The sequence below is a fragment of the Ranitomeya imitator genome, chromosome 7, assembly GCF_032444005.1.
Source record: "Ranitomeya imitator isolate aRanImi1 chromosome 7, aRanImi1.pri, whole genome shotgun sequence".
Lineage (NCBI taxonomy): Eukaryota > Metazoa > Chordata > Amphibia > Anura > Dendrobatidae > Ranitomeya > Ranitomeya imitator.
Genome location: NC_091288.1, coordinates 139,862,877 through 139,886,995, shown reverse-complemented (window position 1 = coordinate 139,886,995; position 24,119 = coordinate 139,862,877).

Genomic DNA, 24,119 nt, shown 5'->3' with positions numbered 1-24,119 from the left:
AGATTTTTAGTAAGTTTGGAGTTACTAGGGCAGAAGCTTTTAGTAGAAAACTATGGGAAGGAATTCAGGAAAGGAAAAAAGGCATAATCAGAGACAAGAAATGGATAGATCAGATCCAAGCATTGATTGATGTCTCTAGGGTAGCAGAAAATGAGGGATGGACATATAATCAACAGAGTAAAAAGTGGTGTATTAGACCCACAGGCTGTGGAGAAAAACAAAATGTGGAATCTAAAAATACCCCACCCCCATACCTTAACCCACATGCCCCATCTTTTCTCCAAACACCACCTCAAAGTTTAGCCGGACCAGGAGGATGGGTATGTCCGCACTGTGGACAACAAAATCCAGACTGGAGAAATGATTGCCTAGCCTGTGGTACACCTAGACATGGCGCTGTACTTGCCCCTGTTAGGGTAGTACCAAGACCCTTTAGGGAACCTGGTGCTGACGGAGTAATGGGAACTAGATATCACCAAACTCGACAATATTTCCCTTGGTCCCCCGCTGAAGGCATGTCTCTCTTGCATAACGCACCAGATCCCACCCAGTGTCCAGTTAGATTTGCACAATATATACAGCAAATTATGCAGACTCACGCTGGAGTTTGGGCAGATGGAGAAGAATTATGTAGAATGAAAATGACTCCTGGACTCTTCCAGGAGCTATTAGCGAATCTACAGGTACATAGGCCCCAAGCAGGAGATGGTGCCTTACAAACGATAGAATCAGGTACACAATTTGTAGATCACTTAATGGTTTTCATGAGGGAGAGACAGAGGCAGAGAGGAACAACGGGAGTGGTGGCTCAGAAATCTGGACAATCAGTAGACGAATATTATCTAAGTGTAGAAAATAATTTCAGAGATGAAGGCATGGATCTAACCGCTCCAGGAATGATGAGGTTAGTTACAAAAACCTTTATAGATGGATTGTCTCCAAAAGTGAAGGAAAAGCTTAAGTCCGCAACCCCTGATTGGAGAACCTTGGAAGACCCACACCTGGCTAGACAGAAAGCTGTAGGGATAGAAATGGACTTAAGAGAAAATTCTAAGCCAGTAAGAATTGCACAGGCTAATACTGGCTCTGCTAATCAAAAGTTTACTTGTCATTACTGTAAGAAGCCAGGACATTTCCAAAGGGAATGTAGGAAGAGAAAAGCAGATATAGATTCAGGAACCTTTGTACCCAAAAATAGGATAAATAACCCAGTGCCTGATCAAACAGACAGCTCAGAATGACTGAAAGTTATGCAGGTCTCTCTTCCTTCTAGAAGACCAATAATACAAGTTGAAGTTGAGGGTAAAAATGTACCTTTTCTGATAGATACGGGAGCAACATCCTCCATTTTAAATCAGGACTTTTTACCATATCCTGACAATATATCCTCAAAGGTTACATATGCAGAAGGGTATGATGGTAAAATTCAGGCGTTGCCCTTTACAAAACCTTTAAATGTGAGCTTTGGCCCTAAAACTTTTGTATCCAAATTTTTATTTGCTAAAGGTGCACCTACCTGCTTGTTGGGTACTGATGTCTTAAGTAAAATGCATGCAAACATCCATTTTAGAGAAGATGGCACAGTTATGCTGACCATCCCTGAAGATGCAGAAACTCTGGAACCATATGTTAGAATACAGGCAATGGAGGACTTTCCCGAAATTTACACTCAACAAGCAAAAATTGACTTGTCTCGGGTTCCTGACAGCCTATGGGCAAAAGGAGACACTGATGTAGGATTTTTATCAGTAGCTCCTATACTGTTAGAAACTGCCCCGGGAACCATATTACCTCAGCTTAGGCAATACCCCATCAGCGCCCAGCAAGAACAGGCGATTTCTCAACAAATTCAGGTTTATGTGTTACAAGGTGTTTTGGTAGAAATCAGGTCACCCGCCAATACACCCTTATATCCTGTTAAAAAGAAAGTGTCCTCCAAAGAAACTATGGTGAAATATCGCATGGTGCACGACTTACGGGAAATCAATAAGGTTTTGGCACCGGTCACCCCTGTGGTACCGAATCCTCATACCTTACTGTCTCAAATTCCCAGCACTGCTGCATATTTTTTTACGGTAATTGACTTATCAAACGCATTTTTTTCTGTGCCACTACATAAGAACTGTTGGCATTTGTTTGCCTTTACATTCAAGGGTAAACAATTAGCATGGACAAGATTGCCACAAGGTATGGTACACTCACCAACTTTGTACTCTGAAGCAATGCAGACCGTGCTAAAAAATTTCATCCCAGAACCAGGAGTAGTCATTCTACAGTATGTAGATGACTTACTTATTTGTTGCCCTGATGAGCAGACGGCAGTTACCTCAACTGTTAATTTCTTAATTTTCCTAGCGCAAGAAGGCTGTAAAGTAAATAGACAGAAACTCCAGGCTTGTCAACAAACAGTCGTGTTTTTAGGTCACTGCATATCACAGGGCATCAGACACCTCACACCTCAACGTACGGAAGCCATACGTAACATGCTTGAACCCAGGAATCACAAACAGCTGCGTGCTTTCCTAGGTATTGTTTCACACTGTAGACAGTGGATCATACATGCAAGTCAACTCATGCAGCCTTTATATGACTGTATTGCCAACACACCATATTCACTCAGTGAAGAGGCTAAACAGTCATTTTCCTCTTTGAAAACAGCACTGGTATCAGCTCCGGCTTTGGGACTCCCAGACTACACTAAACATTTTCAATTGATGGCAGCTGAGATATCCTCACATGCTACAGGGGTGCTCACACAAAAACATGGAAACAAACAGAGACCTGTGGCATACATATCAGCTCATCTGGACCCTGTAGCTAGAGCCGCACCTTCTTGTGTAAGAGTAGTAGCCGCAATTTCACTGTTATTAGATAAAGCTTCTGAGATTGTTCTTGATCACCCACTTCTAGTTCAGACCACTCATGATGTACATGGCATTCTTAACCAGGTCCAACCTAAACATATTTCAATGGCCAGACACCTCCGTCTCCAATGTTCCCTACTACTGCCGCCCAACATTTCCTTTGCCAGGATTCAGACTCTTAATCTCGCGTCTTTGCTCCCTTTAGAGTCTGAGGGGGGTACCATACCTGAGGAAACTGCAACTGCACTCTCCAACTCCTTTGACCCATCAAAGTCAATGCATGATTGTGTACAATTAATGGAACAAGAGACTCAGGGCTTATGTAATGTATGTGACAAGCCACTCTGTAATGCTACATTTGAACTTTTCATAGATGGCAGTAGATATGCAGATATGAATGGACAATTTCATACAGGTTATGCGGTAGTAACTCAGCATGAAGTGCTGAAAGCAGAACCTCTCCCTGCTAATCAGTCTGCACAAGAAGCAGAACTTACGGCATTAGTTGAAGCTCTAAAAATAGCCAAAGATCAGACAGCAAACATATACACTGATTCTAGATATGCACATGGCATTATTTTCGATTTTGGCGTAATATGGAGAGCCAGAGGTTATATGACTGCTTCAGGCCAACCTGTTAAACATGCCTCCCTCATTAGACAGATTCTGGAGGCAGCACAAGAAACTAAAGAAATAGCGGTGATAAAGGTAGCTGCACATGTGAGACTCGACACCGAAGAAGCCAGGGGTAACGATAAAGCCGATAAGGCAGCAAAACAGGCAGCACGTAAACCCTTACATCATGCCCACACACTAGATAGCTCTGAAGATGATGAGGAAAGATTGAAGGAAGCTCAGAAACAGGAAGACGACGAAGAACGAGGGCAGTGGCAGAAAAAAGGGGCAGAAGATCAGCAAGGATTATGGAAAAAAGGAACTTTGTTGTGTTTACCCAGAGCCTGGTACCCCGCAGTGGCAAGTGACCTCCACCTACCCACGCATGTGTCGGCAAATGGTATGACGCTCAAGGTAAAAGAAAGGTGGTTGGCTCCAGGTTTTGGTAATTTTGCTCGGAACATGTGTGCTGCATGCGCTATATGCCTGGCACACAATCCAGGTCAGGCCATTAAAATCCCAACCAAGCATCATGTAAGACCACTGTATCCCTTTCAAAGACTCCAGATCGACTACATCCAACTTCCTAGGTACAATGGATACGAATATGTGCTTGTGTGTGTGGACATGTTCTCAGGGTGGCCAGAGGCTTATCCAGTTCGTAGAGCCTCAGCAAAAACTACTGCCATTAAAATAGCACATGAACTGATACCCCGTTACAGCATGCCTGAGGTGATCGAGTCAGATAGAGGTACCCATTTTACTGGGGAAATATTCCAGAATGTTATGAAAATGTTGGGAGTAGAAAACCAGTTTCACACTCCATATCATCCACAGAGTTCAGGTAAAGTGGAAAGATTAAATGGGACAATAAAATTAAAAATCCAGAAGGCCATGGCAGAAACAGGAAAGCCTTGGACCGAGTGTCTACCACTTGCCCTGTATTCCATCCGAAACACCCCAAGGGGGAAGGCTAAGCTGTCACCACATGAGATTCTTTTTGGTAGAGCAGCAAATTTGGGTTGTTATTTTCCACAACAACTGATGTTGAATACTGAGACTTTAACTGCTTATGTACAAGAATTACAAAAACGTTTAACTAAAGTGCATTCGCAAGTTTTTGCTTCCCTTCCAGATCCAGAAAATCTCGAAGGAGGCCACAAGTTGGAACCTGGTGATCAAGTCTACGTGAAAAGACACACCAGAAAGACTCTGGAACCGAGATTTGACGGACCTTTCCAAGTCCTGTTAACAACTCCAACAGCAGTCAAGCTTGAAGGAAAGGCATCATGGATACATGCAAGCCATTGCAAAAAAGCAGTATAAGACTCATGATATTGATGTTAATAATGTTAACCTCAACGGAGGCATGGGAAAGACTGAATTCTCTAACCCCTTTGAACAATAGATTCGTACAACATCATAGAAAATTAGTGCATGACTTGTTAAATAATACGCAACCCCTGGCAGATTGTTGGATCTGTACCCATTCACCAGTATCAGCCACAAGTATACCTTTTCTAGCAGTTCCCGTGTCAGCTGAAGAAATATTCGCTTGGCCTAATTGTTCAGACAACCTGGCCAACAACCAACCTGGCAATACTAGACTATGGAATACTACAATCGCCATACCAATTGTGGGATGGGTAGAATTTCCTTGGTGGCAGGGCAATCTTACAGGAAAAATAGACAACTTACAATATTTAGCATTCAAGGGAGGAAAATGGGTACCTAGGAATAAGACTGGATTAACTGATTTAGGACAGGTCCCCACTGAAAATCTACAGCTCAGTTTCAGTACAACCACCCCTTCCTCTGATGCTTTCAAACCTACAGTATTGGAAAGATACATACATAATAGAAAATGGGAACATTCTGAGTTGTTCCCCCAAGGTGATGCAAACAGTTGTACAAGTAAGCCGGGGAACCTGGTTTGTAATGAATCCAATGAGTATGTCAACGGAATGCATGTATGTGGTAATCCCGCAGCCGGGTACTGTAGCCCCTTGGGACAAAAACCCTCTTGGTGTATGCTTCAGAATGTATCTAGTTTTGTGGATTTGGCTCACAGATTGGTATTGCAGCACTCAGCTTTGTGGGATCTGCCTGAGGGTACATTTTGGATATGCGGAGAAGGAGCATATAAATGGCTTCCCGTAGGTATAAAGGGTACTTGTACATTAGGACGCCTAACCCCGGCTACTTTCATAATTTCAAATAAACAAGTGAATATGCAAGCCGTGTCCAAGCACACACTGTATAAAAGAGCTGCAGATAACTCACCACGTCCCTCGGGGAGGCCGCATATAGTACAAATGGGAATTCCCAACAAAATTGCTAGTACCATTTTTATTTATCCTATGTTAACACAAATGTGGGATAAATTAGTTAGAGCCACGGATTATCTAGATGATCAGATTTGGGATATATTGGACATATTAAATACTAGTATAGCTGTACAGAATCAGCTTATAATAGTCACAAACCAACATACCCTGGTATTGGATTACCTAACTGCCTCACAAGGGGGTATGTGTCAAATCATCGGACCCACCTGCTGTCATTATATAGACCCGAATAGTACTATGAGTATGAGATTTAAATTAAAAGACGTACAACGACTCAGGGATCAGTATGACAAAGACAATGACCAAAATAAGGATAGCTGGTGGTCAGATACCTTTTCTTTTCTTAACCCGGCCAATTGGTTCAGAGGGATCGGTGGGTGGGTTACCGGGATTATGCAAAGCCTAATACATACAGTTATGGTTATTGTAATTATATATGTATTGTTCAAGGTTGTACTCAAGGGTATCTCGGTATGCACAAATAAATTTTGTGTAATGGATGCGAGAATATAAAGTTTTTTTTTGTAATATCACAAAAAGAATGACTAAAATGATCGACAAGGTTCTGAATGGAATATGTCAAAGGGGGATTGTGAAGAGCAGAACAAAAAAGATTACCTCAATGAACAAAAAAAAAAAAAAAAAAAAAAGAATTTGTGATAAATATTGACCTGTCCATTCAAGGACATTTTAGCTATAGTATGAAATCCTGTTTTTCCTGTCTGTGGAATTGCCTTTGTACTGTTTGTTGTGAAACTGCCGCCCACGAAACTGTTTTCTTTTCTTTTCTTTCTTTCCTGTTTTGTCTCTTTGTTTAAACATGCAAAACTTGTATAACCACTAAACCTACTGAAACAACTATATAAAGAAGGGATAGCACCTTGAAGGCAGGCGTGCTTCAGAGACTTCCCAGTGATACACTATACAAGAAGTGTCTTGTGTATTATTTCTGGTGATTCCCCACTTCCAAAGGCTGCTCCGACTGAGTGTGATCCCGACAAAAACAACACTGCATTAGGACTACAAGTTGGGTCTGGGTTGTAGAGACGGTGTCTTCCGCTCCAAGGTGTTCCCCAGGTTTCCTCTCCATAGCTTCATTCTTAAAGCTCTCGTTTAGTAGTTGTTGAAAACAACACTGCATTAGGCCTACAAGTTGGGTCTGGTTTGTAGAGACGGTGTCTTCCACTCCAAGGTGTTCCCCAGGTTTCCTCTCCATAGCTTCAATCTTAAAGCTCTCGTTTAGTAGTTGTTGAAAACAACACTGCATTAGGCCTACAATTTGGATCTGGGTTGTAGAGACGGTGTCTTCCACTCCAAGGTGTTCCCCAGGTTTCCTCTCCATTGCTTCGATCTTCTAGCTCTTCTTAAGTAGTTGTTGAAAACAACACTGCATTAGGCCTACAAGTTGGGTCTGGGTTGTAGAAACGGTGTGTTCCACTCCAAGGTGTTCCCCAGGTTTCCTCTCCATAGCTTCAATCTTAAAGCTCTCGTTTAGTAGTTGTTGAAAACAACACTGCATTAGGCCAACAAGTTGGGTCTGGGTTATAGAGACGGTGTCTTCCGCTCCAAGGTGTTCCCCAGGTTTCTTCTCCATAGCTTCAATCTTAAGCTCTCGTTTAGTAGTTGTTGAAAACAACACTGCATTAGGCCTACAAGTTGGGTCTGGGTTGTAGAGACGGTGTCTTCCGCTCCAAGGTGTTCCCCAGGTTTCCTCTCCATAGCTTCAATCTTAAAGCTCTCGTTTAGTAGTTGTTGAAAACAACACTGCATTAGGACTACAAGTTGGGTCTGGGTTGTAGAGACGGTGTCTTCCGCTTCAAGGTGTTCCCCAGGTTTCCTCTCCATAGCTTCATTCTTAAAGCTCTCGTTTAGTAGTTGTTGAAAACAACACTGCATTAGGCCTACAATTTGGGTCTGGGTTGTAGAGACGGTGTCTTCCACTCCAAGGTGTTCCCCAGGTTTCCTCTCCATTGCTTCGATCTTCTAGCTCTTCTTAAGTAGTTGTTGAAAACAACACTGCATTAGACCTACAAGTTGGGTATGGGTTGTAGAAACGGTGTGTTCCACTCCAAGGTGTTCCCCAGGTTTCCTCTCCATAGCTTCAATCTTAAAGCTCTCGTTTAGTAGTTGTTGAAAACAACACTGCATTAGGCCTACAAGTTGGGTCTGGGTTGTAGAGACGGTGTCTTCGCTCCAAGGTGTTCCCCAGGTTTCCTCTCCATAGCTTCAATCTTAAAGCTCTCGTTTAGTAGTTGTTGAAAACAACACTGCATTAGGCCTACAAGTTGGGTCTGGGTTGTAGAGACGGTGTCTTCCGCTCCAAGGTGTTCCCCAGGGTTCCTCTCCATAGCTTCGAGCTTCTAGCTCTCGTTTAGTAGTTGTTGAAAACAACACTGCATTAGGCCTACAAGTTGGGTCTGGGTTGTAGAGACAGTGTCTTCCACTCCAAGGTGTTCCCCAGGTTTCCTCTCCATAGCTTCAATCTTAAAGCTCTCGTTTAGTAGTTGTTGAAAACAACACTGCATTCGGACTACAAGTTGGGTCTGGGTTGTAGAGACGGTGTCTTCCGCTCCAAGGTGTTCCCCAGGTTTCCGCTCCATAGCTTCAATCTTAAAGCTCTCGTTTAGTTGTTGTTGAAAACAACACTGCATTAGGCCTACAAGTTGGGTCTGGGTTGTAGAGACGGTGTCTTCCACTCCAAGGTGTTCCCCAGGTTTCCTCTCCGTAGCTTCAATCTTAAAGCTCTCGCTTATTAGTTGTTGAAAACAACACTGCATTAGGCCTACAAGTTGGCTCTGGGTTGCAGAGACGGTGTCTTCCACTCCAAGGTGTTCCCCAGGTATCCTCTCCATAGCTTCAATCTTAAAGCTCTCGTTTAGTAGTTGTTGACAACAACACTGCATTAGGCCTACAAGTTGCGTCTGGGTTGTAGAGATGGTGTCTTCCGCTCCAAGGTGTTCCCCAGGTTTCCTCTCCATTGCTTCACTCTTAAAGCTCTCGTTTAGTAGTTGTTGAAAACAACACTGCATAAGGCCTACAAGTTGGGTCTGGGTTGTAGAGACGGTGTCTTCCACTCCAAGGTGTTCCCCAGGTTTCCTCTCCATTGCTTCAATCTTAAAGCTCTCGTTTAGTAGTTGTTGAAAACAACACTGCATTAGGCCTACAACTTGGGTCTGGGTTGTAGAGACGGTGTCTTCCACTCCAAGGTGTTCCCCAGGTTTCCTCTCCATAGCTTCGATCTTCTAGCTCTCGTTTAGTAGTTGTTGAAAACAACACTGCATTAGGCCTACAAGTTGGGTCTGGGTTGTAGAGATGGTGTCTTCCACTCCAAGGTGTTCCCCAGGTATCCTCTCCATAGCTTCAATCTTAAAGCTCTCGTTTAGTAGTTGTTGACAACAACACGGCATTAGGCCTACAAGTTGCGTCTGGGTTGTAGAGATGGTGTCTTCCGCTCCAAGGTGTTCCCCAGGATTCCTCTCCATTGCTTCAATCTTAAAGCTCTCGTTTAGTAGTTGTTGAAAACAACACTGCATAAGGCCTACAAGTTGGGTCTGGGTTGTAGAGACGGTGTCTTCCACTCCAAGGTGTTCCCCAGGTTTCCTCTCCATTGCTTCAATCTTAAAGCTCTCGTTTAGTAGTTGTTGAAAACAACACTGCATTAGGCCTACAAGTTGGGTCTGGGTTGTAGAGACGGTGTCTTCCACTCCAAGGTGTTCCCCAGGTTTCCTCTCCATAGCTTCGATCTTCTAGCTCTCGTTTAGTAGTTGTTGAAAACAACACTGCATTAGGCCTACAAGTTGGGTCTGGGTTGTAGAGCTGGTGTCTTCCACTCCAAGGTGTTCCCCAGGTTTCCTCTCCATAGCTTCAATCTTAAAGCTCTCGTTTAGTAGTTGTTGAAAACAACACTGCATTAGGACTACAAGTTGGGTCTGGGTTGTAGAGACGGTGTCTTCCGCTAGAAGGTGTTCCCCAGGTTTCCTCTCCATAGCTTCATTCTTAAAGCTCTCGTTTAGTAGTTGTTGAAAACAACACTGCATTAGGCCTACAAGTTGGGTCTGGTTTGTAGAGACGGTGTCTTCCACTCCAAGGTGTTCCCCAGGTTTCCTCTCCATAGCTTCAATCTTAAAGCTCTCGTTTAGTAGTTGTTGAAAACAACACTGCATTAGGCCTACAATTTGGATCTGGGTTGTAGAGACGGTGTCTTCCACTCCAAGGTGTTCCCCAGGTTTCCTCTCCATTGCTTCGATCTTCTAGCTCTTCTTAAGTAGTTGTTGAAAACAACACTGCATTAGGCCTACAAGTTGGGTCTGGGTTGTAGAAACGGTGTCTTCCACTCCAAGGTGTTCCCCAGGTTTCCTCTCCATAGCTTCAATCTTAAAGCTCTCGTTTAGTAGTTGTTGAAAACAACACTGCATTAGGCCAACAAGTTGGGTCTGGGTTGTAGAGACGGTGTCTTCCGCTCCAAGGTGTTCCCCAGGTTTCTTCTCCATAGCTTCAATCTTAAAGCTCTCGTTTAGTAGTTGTTGAAAACAACACTGCATTAGGCCTACAAGTTGGGTCTGGGTTGTAGAGACGGTGTCTTCCGCTCCAAGGTGTTCCCCAGGTTTCCTCTCCATAGCTTCAATCTTAAAGCTCTCGTTTAGTAGTTGTTGAAAACAACACTGCATTAGGACTACAAGTTGGGTCTGGGTTGTAGAGACGGTGTCTTCTGCTCCAAGGTGTTCCCCAGGTTTCCTCTCCATAGCTTCATTCTTAAAGCTCTCGTTTAGTAGTTGTTGAAAACAACACTGCATTAGGCCTACAATTTGGGTCTGGGTTGTAGAGACGGTGTCTTCCACTCCAAGGTGTTCCCCAGGTTTCCTCTCCATTGCTTCGATCTTCTAGCTCTTCTTAAGTAGTTGTTGAAAACAACACTGCATTAGGCCTACAAGTTGGGTCTGGGTTGTAGAAACGGTGTGTTCCACTCCAAGGTTTTCCCCAGGTTTCTTCTCCATAGCTTCAATCTTAAAGCTCTCGTTTAGTAGTTGTTGAAAACAACACAGCATTAGGCCTACAAGTTGGGTCTGGGTTGTAGAGACCGTGTCTTCCACTCCAAGGTGTTCCCCAGGTTTCCTCTCCATAGCTTCAATCTTAAAGCTCTCGTTTAGTAGTTGTTGAAATCAACACTGCATTAGGCCTACAAGTTGGGTCTGGGTTGCAGAGACGGTGTCTTCGCTCCAAGGTGTTCCCCAGGTTTCCTCCCCATAGCTTCGAGCTTCTTGCTCTCGTTTAGTAGTTGTTGAAAACAACACTGCATTAGGCCTACAAGTTGGGTCTGGGTTGTAGAGACCGTGTCTTCCACTCCAAGGTGTTCCCCAGGTTTCCTCTCCATAGCTTCAATCTTAAAGCTCTCGTTTAGTAGTTGTTGAAGACAACACTGCATTAGGCCTACAAGTTGGGTCTGGGTTGTAGAGACGGTGTCTTCGCTCCAAGGTGTTCCCCAGGTTTCCTCTCCATAGCTTCGAGCTTCTAGCTCTCGTTTAGTGGTTGTTGAAAACAACACTGCATTAGGCCTACAAGTTGGGTCTGGGTTGTAGAGACAGTGTCTTCCACTCCAAGGTGTTCCCCAGGTGTCCTCTCCATAGCTTCAATCTTAAAGCTCTCGTTTAGTAGTTGTTGAAAACAACACTGCATTAGGACTACAAGTTCGGTCTGGGTTGTAGAGACGGTGTCTTCCGCTCCAAGGTGTTCCCCAGATTTCCTCTCCATAGCTTCAATCTTAAATCTCTCGTTTAGTAGTTGTTGAAAACAACACTGCATTAGGCCTACAAGTTGGGTCTGGGTTGTAGAGACGGTGTCTTCCACTCCAAGGTGTTCCCCAGGTTTCCTCTCCGTAGCTTCAATCTTAAAGCTCTCGTTTAGTAGTTGTTGAAAACAACACTGCATTAGGCCTACAAGTTGGCTCTGGGTTGCAGAGACGGTGTCTTCCACTCCAAGGTGTTCCCCAGGTTTCCTCTCCATAGCTTCAATCTTAAAGCTCTCGTTTAGTAGTTGTTGAAAACAACACTGCATTAGGCCTACAAGTTGCGTCTGGGTTGTAGAGATGGTGTCTTCCGCTCCAAGGTGTTCCCCAGGTTTCCTCTCCATTGCTTCAATCTTAAAGCTCTCGTTTAGTAGTTGTTGAAAACAACACTGCATTAGGACTACAAGTTGGGTCTGGGTTGTAGAGACGGTGTCTTCCGCTAGAACGTGTTCCCCAGGTTTCCTCTCCATAGCTTCATTCTTAAACCTCTCGTTTAGTAGTTGTTGAAAACAACACTGCATTAGGCCTACAAGTTGGGTCTGGTTTGTAGAGACGGTGTCTTCCACTCCAAGGTGTTCCCCAGGTTTCCTCTCCATAGCTTCAATCTTAAAGCTCTCGTTTAGTAGTTGTTGAAAACAACACTGCATTAGGCCTACAATTTGGATCTGGGTTGTAGAGACGGTGTCTTCCACTCCAAGGTGTTCCCCAGGTTTCCTCTCCATTGCTTCGATCTTCTAGCTCTTCTTAAGTAGTTGTTGAAAACAACACTGCATTAGGCCTACAAGTTGGGTCTGGGTTGTTGAAACGGTGTCTTCCACTCCAAGGTGTTCCCCAGGTTTCCTCTCCATAGCTTCAATCTTAAAGCTCTCGTTTAGTAGTTGTTGAAAACAACACTGCATTAGGCCAACAAGTTGGGTCTGGGTTGTAGAGACGGTGTCTTCCGCTCCAAGGTGTTCCCCAGGTTTCTTCTCCATAGCTTCAATCTTAAAGCTCTCGTTTAGTAGTTGTTGAAAACAACACTGCATTAGGCCTACAAGTTGGGTCTGGGTTGTAGAGACGGTGTCTTCCGCTCCAAGGCGTTCCCCAGGTTTCCTCTCCATAGATTCAATCTTAAAGCTCTCGTTTAGTAGTTGTTGAAAACAACACTGCATTAGGACTACAAGTTGGGTCTGGGTTGTAGAGACGGTGTCTTCTGCTCCAAGGTGTTCCCCAGGTTTCCTCTCCATAGCGTCATTCTTAAAGCTCTCGTTTAGTAGTTGTTGAAAACAACACTGCATTAGGCCTACAATTTGGGTCTGGGTTGTAGAGACGGTGTCTTCCACTCCAAGGTGTTCCCCAGGTTTCCTCTCCATTGCTTCGATCTTCTAGCTCTTCTTAAGTAGTTGTTGAAAACAACACTGCATTAGGCCTACAAGTTGGGTCTGGGTTGTAGAAACGGTGTGTTCCACTCCAAGGTTTTCCCCAGGTTTCTTCTCCATAGCTTCAATCTTAAAGCTCTCGTTTAGTAGTTGTTGAAAACAACACTGCATTAGGCCTACAAGTAGGGTCTGGGTTGTAGAGACCGTGTCTTCCACTCCAAGGTGTTCCCCAGGTTTCCTCTCCATAGCTTCAATCTTAAAGCTCTCGTTTAGTAGTTGTTGAAAACAACACTGCATTAGGCCTACAAGTTGGGTCTGGGTTGCAGAGACGGTGTCTTCGCTCCAAGGTGTTCCCCAGATTTCCTCCCCATAGCTTCGAGCTTCTTGCTCTCGTTTAGTAGTTGTTGAAAACAACACTGCATTAGGCCTACAAGTTGGGTCTGGGTTGTAGAGACCGTGTCTTCCACTCCAAGGTGTTCCCCAGGTTTCCTCTCCATAGCTTCAATCTTAAAGCTCTCGTTTAGTAGTTGTTGAAGACAACACTGCATTAGGCCTACAAGTTGGGTCTGGGTTGTAGAGACGGTGTCTTCGCTCCAAGGTGTTCCCCAGGTTTCCTCTCCATAGCTTCAATCTTAAAGCTCTCGTTTAGTAGTTGTTGAAAACAACACTGCATTAGGCCTACAAGTTGGGTCTGGGTTGTAGAGACGGTGTCTTCCGCTCCAAGGTGTTCCCCAGGTTTCCTCTCCATAGCTTCGAGCTTCTAGCTCTCGTTTAGTGGTTGTTGAAAACAACACTGCATTAGGCCTACAAGTTGGGTCTGGGTTGTAGAGACAGTGTCTTCCACTCCAAGGTGTTCCCCAGGTTTCCTCTCCATAGCTTCAATCTTTAAGCTCTCGTTTAGTAGTTGTTGAAAACAACACTGCATTAGGACTACAAGTTGGGTCTGGGTTGTAGAGACGGTGTCTTCCGCTCCAAGGTGTTCCCCAGGTTTCCTCTCCATAGCTTCAATCTTAAATCTCTCGTTTAGTAGTTGTTGAAAACAACACTGCATTAGGCCTACAAGTTGGGTCTGGGTTGTAGAGACGGTGTCTTCCACTCCAAGGTGTTCCCCAGGTTTCCTCTCCGTAGCTTCAATCTTAAAGCTCTCGTTTAGTAGTTGTTGAAAACAACACTGCATTAGGCCTACAAGTTGGCTCTGGGTTGCAGAGACGGTGTCTTCCACTCCAAGGTGTTCCCAAGGTTTCCTCTCCATAGCTTCAATCTTAAAGCTCTCGTTTAGTAGTTGTTGAAAACAACACTGCATTAGGCCTACAAGTTGCGTCTGGGTTGTAGAGATGGTGTCTTCCGCTCCAAGGTGTTCCCCAGGTTTCCTCTCCATTGCTTCAATCTTAAAGCTCTCGTTTAGTAGTTGTTGAAAACAACACTGCATAAGGCCTACAAGTTGGGTCTGGGTTGTAGAGATGGTGTCTTCCACTCCAAGGTGTTCCCCAGGTTTCCTCTCCATTGCTTCAATCTTAAATCTCTCGTTTAGTAGTTGTTGAAAACAACACTGCATTAGGCCTACAAGTTGGGTCTGGGTTGTAGAGACGGTGTCTTCCACTCCAAGGTGTTCCCCAGGTTTCCTCTCCATAGCTTCGAGCTTCTAGCTCTCGTTTAGTAGTTGTTGAAAACAACACTGCATTAGGCCTACAAGTTGGGTCTGGGTTGTAGAGACGGTGTCTTCCGCTCCAAGGTGTTCCCCAGGTTTCCTCTCCATTGCCTCGATCTTCTAGCTCTTCTTAAGTAGTTGTTGAAAACAACACTGCATTAGGCCTACAAGTTGGGTCTGGGTTGTAGAAACGGTGTCTTCCACTCCAAGGTGTTCCCCAAGTTTCCTCTCCATAGCTTCAATCTTAAAGCTCTCGTTTAGTAGTTGTTGAAAACAACACTGCATTAGGCCTACAAGTTGGGTCTGGGTTGTAGAGACGGTGTCTTCGCTCCAAGGTGTTCCCCAGGTTTCCTCTCCATAGCTTCGAGCTTCTTGCTCTCGTTTAGTAGTTGTTGAAAACAACACTGCATTAGGCCTACAAGTTGGGTCTGGGTTGTAGAGACCGTGTCTTCCACTCCAAGGTGTTCCCCAGGTTTCCTCTCCATAGCTTCGAGCTTCTTGCTCTCGTTTAGTAGTTGTTGAAAACAACACTGCATTAGGCCTACAAGTTGGGTCTGGGTTGTAGAGACCGTGTCTTCCACTCCAAGGTGTTCCCCAGGTTTCCTCTCCATAGCTTCGAGCTTCTAGCTCTCGTTTAGTGGTTGTTGAAAACAACACTGCATTAGGCCTACAAGTTGGGTCTGGGTTGTAGAGACAGTGTCTTCCACTCCAAGGTGTTCCCCAGGTTTCCTCTCCATAGCTTCAATCTTAAAGCTCTCGTTTAGTAGTTGTTGAAAACAACACTGCATTAGGCCTACAAGTTGGGTCTGGGTTGTAGAGACGGTGTCTTCGCTCCAAGGTGTTCCCCAGGTTTCCTCTCCATAGCTTCAATCTTAAAGCTCTCGTTTAGTAGTTGTTGAAAACAACACTGCATTAGGCCTACAAGTTGGGTCTGGGTTGTAGAGACGGTGTCTTCCGCTCCAAGGTGTTCCCCAGGTTTCCTCTCCATAGCTTCGAGCTTCTAGCTCTCGTTTAGTGGTTGTTGAAAACAACACTGCATTAGGCCTACAAGTTGGGTCTGGGTTGTAGAGACAGTGGCTTCCACTCCAAGGTGTTCCCCAGGTTTCCTCTCCATAGCTTCAATCTTAAAGCTCTCGTTTAGTAGTTGTTGAAAACAACACTGCATTAGGCCTACAAGTTGGCTCTGGGTTGCAGAGACGGTGTCTTCCACTCCAAGGTGTTCCCCAGGTTTCCTCTCCATAGCTTCAATCTTAAAGCTCTCGTTTAGTAGTTGTTGAAAACAACACTGCATTAGGCCTACAAGTTGCGTCTGGGTTGTAGAGATGGTGTCTTCCGCTCCAAGGTGTTCCCCAGGTTTCCTCTCCATAGCTTCAATCTTAAATCTCTCGTTTAGTAGTTGTTGAAAACAACACTGCATTAGGCCTACAAGTTGGGTCTGGGTTGTAGAGACGGTGTCTTCCACTCCAAGGTGTTCCCCAGGTTTCCTCTCCGTAGCTTCAATCTTAAAGCTCTCGTTTAGTAGTTGTTGAAAACAACACTGCATTAGGCCTACAAGTTGGCTCTGGGTTGCAGAGACGGTGTCTTCCACTCCAAGGTGTTCCCCAGGTTTCCTCTCCATAGCTTCAATCTTAAAGCTCTCGTTTAGTAGTTGTTGAAAACAACACTGCATTAGGCCTACAAGTTGCGTCTGGGTTGTAGAGATGGTGTCTTCCGCTCCAAGGTGTTCCCCAGGTTTCCTCTCCATTGCTTCAATCTTAAAGCTCTCGTTTAGTAGTTGTTGAAAACAACACTGCATTAGGACTACAAGTTGGGTCTGGGTTGTAGAGACGGTGTCTTCCGCTAGAAGGTGTTCCCCAGGTTTCCTCTCCATAGCTTCATTCTTAAAGCTCTCGTTTAGTAGTTGTTGAAAACAACACTGCATTAGGCCTACAAGTTGGGTCTGGTTTGTAGAGACGGTGTCTTCCACTCCAAGGTGTTCCCCAGGTTTCCTCTCCATAGCTTCAATCTTAAAGCTCTCGTTTAGTAGTTGTTGAAAACAACACTGCATTAGGCCTACAATTTGGATCTGGGTTGTAGAGACGGTGTCTTCCACTCCAAGGTGTTCCCCAGGTTTCCTCTCCATTGCTTCGATCTTCTAGCTCTTCTTAAGTAGTTGTTGAAAACAACACTGCATTAGGCCTACAAGTTGGGTCTGGGTTGTTGAAACGGTGTCTTCCACTCCAAGGTGTTCCCCAGGTTTCCTCTCCATAGCTTCAATCTTAAAGCTCTCGTTTAGTAGTTGTTAAAAACAACACTGCATTAGGCCAACAAGTTGGGTCTGGGTTGTAGAGACGGTGTCTTCCGCTCCAAGGTGTTCCCCAGGTTTCTTCTCCATAGCTTCAATCTTAAAGCTCTCGTTTAGTAGTTGTTGAAAACAACACTGCATTAGGCCTACAAGTTGGGTCTGGGTTGTAGAGACGGTGTCTTCCGCTCCAAGGCGTTCCCCAGGTTTCCTCTCCATAGATTCAATCTTAAAGCTCTCGTTTAGTAGTTGTTGAAAACAACACTGCATTAGGACTACAAGTTGGGTCTGGGTTGTAGAGACGGTGTCTTCTGCTCCAAGGTGTTCCCCAGGTTTCCTCTCCATAGCTTCATTCTTAAAGCTCTCGTTTAGTAGTTGTTGAAAACAACACTGCATTAGGCCTACAATTTGGGTCTGGGTTGTAGAGACGGTGTCTTCCACTCCAAGGTGTTCCCCAGGTTTCCTCTCCATTGCTTCGATCTTCTAGCTCTTCTTAAGTAGTTGTTGAAAACAACACTGCATTAGGCCTACAAGTTGGGTCTGGGTTGTAGAAACGGTGTGTTCCACTCCAAGGTTTTCCCCAGGTTTCTTCTCCATAGCTTCAATCTTAAAGCTCTCGTTTAGTAGTTGTTGAAAACAACACTGCATTAGGCCTACAAGTAGGGTCTGGGTTGTAGAGACCGTGTCTTCCACTCCAAGGTGTTCCCCAGGTTTCCTCTCCATAGCTTCAATCTTAAAGCTCTCGTTTAGTAGTTGTTGAAAACAACACTGCATTAGGCCTACAAGTTGGGTCTGGGTTGCAGAGATGGTGTCTTCGCTCCAAGGTGTTCCCCAGGTTTCCTCCCCATAGCTTCGATCTTCTTGCTCTCGTTTAGTAGTTGTTGAAAACAACACTGCATTAGGCCTACAAGTTGGGTCTGGGTTGTAGAGACCGTGTCTTCCACTCCAAGGTGTTCCCCAGGTTTCCTCTCCATAGCTTCAATCTTAAAGCTCTCGTTTAGTAGTTGTTGAAGACAACACTGCATTAGGCCTACAAGTTGGGTCTGGGTTGTAGAGACGGTGTCTTCGCTCCAAGGTGTTCCCCAGGTTTCCTCTCCATAGCTTCAATCTTAAAGCTCTCGCTTAGTAGTTGTTGAAAACAACACTGCATTAGGCCTACAAGTTGGGTCTGGGTTGTAGAGACGGTGTCTTCCGCTCCAAGGTGTTCCCCAGGTTTCCTCTCCATAGCTTCGAGCTTCTAGCTCTCGTTTAGTGGTTGTTGAAAACAACACTGCATTAGGCCTACAAGTTGGGTCTGGGTTGTAGAGACAGTGTCTTCCACTCCAAGGTGTTCCCCAGGTTTCCTCTCCATAGCTTCAATCTTAAAGCTCTCGTTTAGTAGTTGTTGAAAACAACACTGCATTAGGACTACAAGTTGGGTCTGGGTTGTAGAGACGGTGTCTTCCGCTCCAAGGTGTTCCCCAGGTTTCCTCTCCATAGCTTCAATCTTAAATCTCTCGTTTAGTAGTTGTTGAAAACAACACTGCATTAGGCCTACAAGTTGGGTCTGGGTTGTAGAGACGGTGTCTTCCACTCCAAGGTGTTCCCCAGGTTTCCTCTCCGTAGCTTCAATCTTAAAGCTCTCGTTTAGTAGTTGTTGAAAACAACACTGCATTAGGCCTACAAGTTGGCTCTGGGTTGCAGAGACGGTGTCTTCCACTCCAAGGTGTTCCCCAGGTTTCCTCTCCATAGCTTCAATCTTAAAGCTCTCGTTTAGTAGTTGTTGAAAACAACACTGCATTAGGCCTACAAGTTGCGTCTGGGTTGTAGAGATGGTGTCTTCCGCTCCAAGGTGTTCCCCAGGTTTCCTCTCCATTGCTTCAATCTTAAAGCTCTCGTTTAGTAGTTGTTGAAAACAACACTGCATAAGGCCTACAAGTTGGGTCTGGGTTGTAGAGATGGTGTCTTCCACTCCAAGGTGTTCCCCAGGTTTCCTCTCCATTGCTTCAATCTTAAATCTCTCGTTTAGTAGTTGTTGAAAACAACACTGCATTAGGCCTACAAGTTGGGTCTGGGTTGTAGAGACGGTGTCTTCCACTCCAAGGTGTTACCCAGGTTTCCTCTCCATAGCTTCGAGCTTCTAGCTCTCGTTTAGTAGTTGTTGAAAACAACACTGCATTAGGCCTACAAGTTGGGTCTGGGTTGTAGAGACGGTGTCTTCCGCTCCAAGGTGTTCCCCAGGTTTCCTCTCCATTGCCTCGATCTTCTAGCTCTTCTTAAGTAGTTGTTGAAAACAACACTGCATTAGGCCTACAAGTTGGGTCTGGGTTGTAGAAACGGTGTCTTCCACTCCAAGGTGTTCCCCAAGTTTCCTCTCCATAGCTTCAATCTTAAAGCTCTCGTTTAGTAGTTGTTGAAAACAACACTGCATTAGGCCTACAAGTTGGGTCTGGGTTGTAGAGACGGTGTCTTCGCTCCAAGGTGTTCCCCAGGTTTCCTCTCCATAGCTTCGAGCTTCTTGCTCTCGTTTAGTAGTTGTTGAAAACAACACTGCATTAGGCCTACAAGTTGGGTCTGGGTTGTAGAGACCGTGTCTTCCACTCCAAGGTGTTCCCCAGGTTTCCTCTCCATAGCTTCGAGCTTCTTGCTCTCGTTTAGTAGTTGTTGAAAACAACACTGCATTAGGCCTACAAGTTGGGTCTGGGTTGTAGAGACCGTGTCTTCCACTCCAAGGTGTTCCCCAGGTTTCCTCTCCATAGCTTCGAGCTTCTAGCTCTCGTTTAGTGGTTGTTGAAAACAACACTGCATTAGGCCTACAAGTTGGGTCTGGGTTGTAGAGACAGTGTCTTCCACTCCAAGGTGTTCCCCAGGTTTCCTCTCCATAGCTTCAATCTTAAATCTCTCGTTTAGTAGTTGTTGAAAACAACACTGCATTAGGCCTACAAGTTGGGTCTGGGTTGTAGAGACGGTGTCTTCGCTCCAAGGTGTTCCCCAGGTTTCCTCTCCATAGCTTCAATCTTAAAGCTCTCGTTTAGTAGTTGTTGAAAACAACACTGCATTAGGCCTACAAGTTGGGTCTGGGTTGTAGAGACGGTGTCTTCCGCTCCAAGGTGTTCCCCAGGTTTCCTCTCCATAGCTTCGAGCTTCTAGCTCTCGTTTAGTGGTTGTTGAAAACAACACTGCATTAGGCCTACAAGTTGGGTCTGGGTTGTAGAGACAGTGTCTTCCACTCCAAGGTGTTCCCCAGGTTTCCTCTCCATAGCTTCATTCTTAAAGCTCTCGTTTAGTAGTTGTTGAAAACAACACTGCATTAGGCCTACAAGTTGGCTCTGGGTTGCAGAGACGGTGTCTTCCACTCCAAGGTGTTCCCCAGGTTTCCTCTCCATAGCTTCAATCTTAAAGCTCTCGTTTAGTAGTTGTTGAAAACAACACTGCATTAGGCCTACAAGTTGCGTCTGGGTTGTAGAGATGGTGTCTTCCGCTCCAAGGTGTTCCCCAGGTTTCCTCTCCATTGCTTCAATCTTAAAGCTCTCGTTTAGTAGTTGTTGAAAACAACACTGCATAAGGCCTACAAGTTGGGTCTGGGTTGTAGAGATGGTGTCTTCCACTCCAAGGTGTTCCCCAGGTTTCCTCTCCATTGCTTCAATCTTAAAGCTCTCGTTTAGTAGTTGTTGAAAACAACACTGCATTAGGCCTACAAGTTGGGTCTGGGTTGTAGAGACGGTGTCTTCCATTCCAAGGTGTTCCCCAGGTTTCCTCTCCATAGCTTCGAGCTTCTAGCTTTCGTTTAGTAGTTGTTGAAAACAACGCTGCATTAGGCCTACAATTTGGGTCTGGGTTGTAGAGACAGTGTCTTCCACTCCAAGGTGTTCCCCAGGTTTCCTCTCCATAGCTTCAATCTTAAAGCTCTCGTTTAGTAGTTGTTGAAAACAACACTGCATTAGGCCAACAAGTTGGGTCTGGGTTGTAGAGACGGTGTCTTCCGCTCCAAGGTGTTCCCCAGGTTTCTTCTCCATAGCTTCAATCTTAAAGCTCTCGTTTAGTAGTTGTTGAAAACAACACTGCATTAGGCCTACAAGTTGGGTCTGGGTTGTAGAAACGGTGTCTTCCACTCCAAGGTGTTCCCCAGGTTTCCTTTCCATAGCTTCGAGCTTCTTGCTCTCGTTTAGTAGTTGTTGAAAACAACACTGCATTAGGCCTACAAGTTGGGTCTGGGTTGTAGAGACGGTGTCTTCCACTCCAAGGTGTTCCCCAGGTTTCCTCTCCATAGCTTCAATCTTAAAGCTCTCGTTTAGTAGTTGTTGAAAACAACACTGCATTAGGCCAACAAGTTGGGTCTGGGTTGTAGAGACGGTGTCTTCCGCTCCAAGGTGTTCCCCAGGTTTCTTCTCCATAGCTTCAATCTTAAAGCTCTCGTTAAGTAGTTGTTGAAAACAACACTGCATTAGGCCTACAAGTTGGGTCTGGGTTGTAGAAACGGTGTCTTCCACTCCAAGGTGTTCCCCAGGTTTCCTCTCCATAGCTTCGAGCTTCTTGCTCTCGTTTAGTAGTTGTTGAAAACAACACTGCATTAGGCCTACAAGTTGGGTCTGGGTTGTAGAGACGGTGTCTTCCACTCCAAGGTGTTCCCTAGGTTTCCTCTCCATAGCTTCAATCTTAAAGCTCTCGTTTAGTAGTTGTTGAAAACAACACTGCATTAGGCCTACAAGTTGGGTCTGGGTTGTAGAGACGGTGTCTTCCACTCCAAGGTGTTCCCCAGGTTTCCTCTCCGTAGCTTCAATCTTAAAGCTCTCGTTTAGTAGTTGTTGAAAACAACACTGCATTAGGCCTACAAGTTGGCTCTGGGTTGCAGAGATGGTGTCTTCCACTCCAAGGTGTTCCCCAGGTTTCCTCTCCATAGCTTCAATCTTAAAGCTCTCGTTTAGTAGTTGTTGAAAACAACACTGCATTAGGCCTACAAGTTGCGTCTGGGTTGTAGAGATGGTGTCTTCCGCTCCAAGGTGTTCCCCAGGTTTCCTCTCCATTGCTTCAACCTTAAAGCTCTCGTTTAGTAGTTGTTGAAAACAACACTGCATAAGGCCTACAAGTTGGGTCTGGGTTGTAGAGACGATGTCTTCCACTCCAAGGTGTTCCCCAGGTTTCCTCTCCATTGCTTCAATCTTAAAGCTCTCGTTTAGTAGTTGTTGAAAACAACACTGCATTAGGCCTACAAGTTGGGTCTGGGTTGTAGAGACGGTGTCTTCCACTCCAAGGTGTTCCCCAGGTTTCCTCTCCATAGCTTCGAGCTTCTAGCTCTCGTTTAGTAGTTGTTGAAAACAACACTGCATTAGGCCTACAAGTTGGGTCTGGGTTGTAGAGACGGTGTCTTCCACTCCAAGGTGTTCCCCAGGTTTCCTCTCCATTGCTTCGATCTTCTAGCTCTTCTTAAGTAGTTGTTGAAAACAACGCTGCATTAGGCCTACAAGTTGGGTCTGGGTTGTAGAGACGGTGTCTTCCACTCCAAGGTGTTCCCCAGGTTTCCTCTCCATAGGTTCAATCTTAAAGCTCTCGTTTAGTAGTTGTTGAAAACAACACTGCATTAGGCCAACAAGTTGGGTCTGGGTTGTAGAGACGGTGTCTTCCGCTCCAAGGTGTTCCCCAGGTTTCTTCTCCATATCTTCAATCTTAAAGCTCTCGTTTAGTAGTTGTTGAAAACAACACTGCATTAGGCCTACAAGTTGGGTCTGGGTTGTAGAAACTGTGTCTTCCACTCCAAGGTGTTCCCCAGGTTTCCTCTCCATAGCTTCGAGCTTCTTGCTCTCGTTTAGTAGTTGTTGAAAACAACACTGCATTAGGCCTACAAGTTGGGTCTGGGTTGTAGAGACGGTGTCTTCCACTCCAAGGTGTTCCCCAGGTTTCCTCTCCATAGCTTCAATCTTAAAGCTCTCGTTTAGTAGTTGTTGAAAACAACACTGCATTAGGCCTACAAGTTGGCTCTGGGTTGCAGAGATGGTGTCTTCCACTCCAAGGTGTTCCCCAGGTTTCCTCTCCATAGCTTCAATCTTAAAGCTCTCGTTTAGTAGTTGTTGAAAACAACACTGCATTAGGCCTACAAGTTGCGTCTGGGTTGTAGAGATGGTGTCTTCCGCTCCAAGGTGTTCCCCAGATTTCCTCTCCATTGCTTCAATCTTAAAGCTCTCATTTAGTAGTTGTTGAAAACAACACTGCATAAGGCCTACAAGTTGGGTCTGGGTTGTAGAGACGGTGTCTTCCACTCCAATGTGTTCCCCAGGTTTCCTCTCCATTGCTTCAATCTTAAAGCTCTCGTTTAGTAGTTGTTGAAAACAACACTGCATTAGGCCTACAAGTTGGGTCTGGGTTGTAGAGACGGTGTCTTCCACTCCAAGGTGTTCCCCAGGTTTCCTCTCCATAGCTTCGAGCTTCTAGCTCTCGTTTAGTAGTTGTTGAAAACAACACTGCATTAGGCCTACAAGTTGGGTCTGGGTTGTAGAGACGGTATCTTCCACTCCAAGGTGTTCCCCAGGTTTCCTCTCCATTGCTTCGATCTTCTAGCTCTTCTTAAGTAGTTGTTGAAAACAACGCTGCATTAGGCCTACAAGTTGGGTCTGGGTTGTAGAGACGGTGTCTTCCACTCCAAGGTGTTCCCCAGGTTTCCTCTCCATAACTTCAATCTTAAAGCTCTCGTTTAGTAGTTGTTGAAAACAACACTGCATTAGGCCAACAAGTTGGGTCTGGGTTGTAGAGACGGTGTCTTCCGCTCCAAGGTGTTCCCCAGGTTTCTTCTCCATAGCTTCAATCTTAAAGCTCTCGTTTAGTAGTTGTTGAAAACAACACTGCATTAGGCCTACAACTTGGGTCTGGGTTGTAGAGACGGTGTCTTCCACTCCAAGGTGTTCCCTAGGTTTCCTCTCCATAGCTTCGAGCTTCTTGCTCTCGTTTAGTAGTTGTTGAAAACAACACTGCATTAGGCCTACAAGTTGTGTCTGGGTTGTAGAGACGGTGTCTTCCACTCCAAGGTGTTCCCCAGGTTTCCTCTCCATTGCTTCGATAATCTAGCTCTTCTTAAGTAGTTGTTGAAAACAACACTGCATTAGGCCTACAAGTTGGGTCTGGGTTGTAGAAACGGTGTCTTCCACTCCAAGGTGTTCCCCAGGTTTCCTCTCCATAGCTTCAATCTTAAAGCTCTCGTTTAGTAGTTGTTGAAAACAACACTGCATTAGGCCAACAAGTTGGGTCTGGGTTGT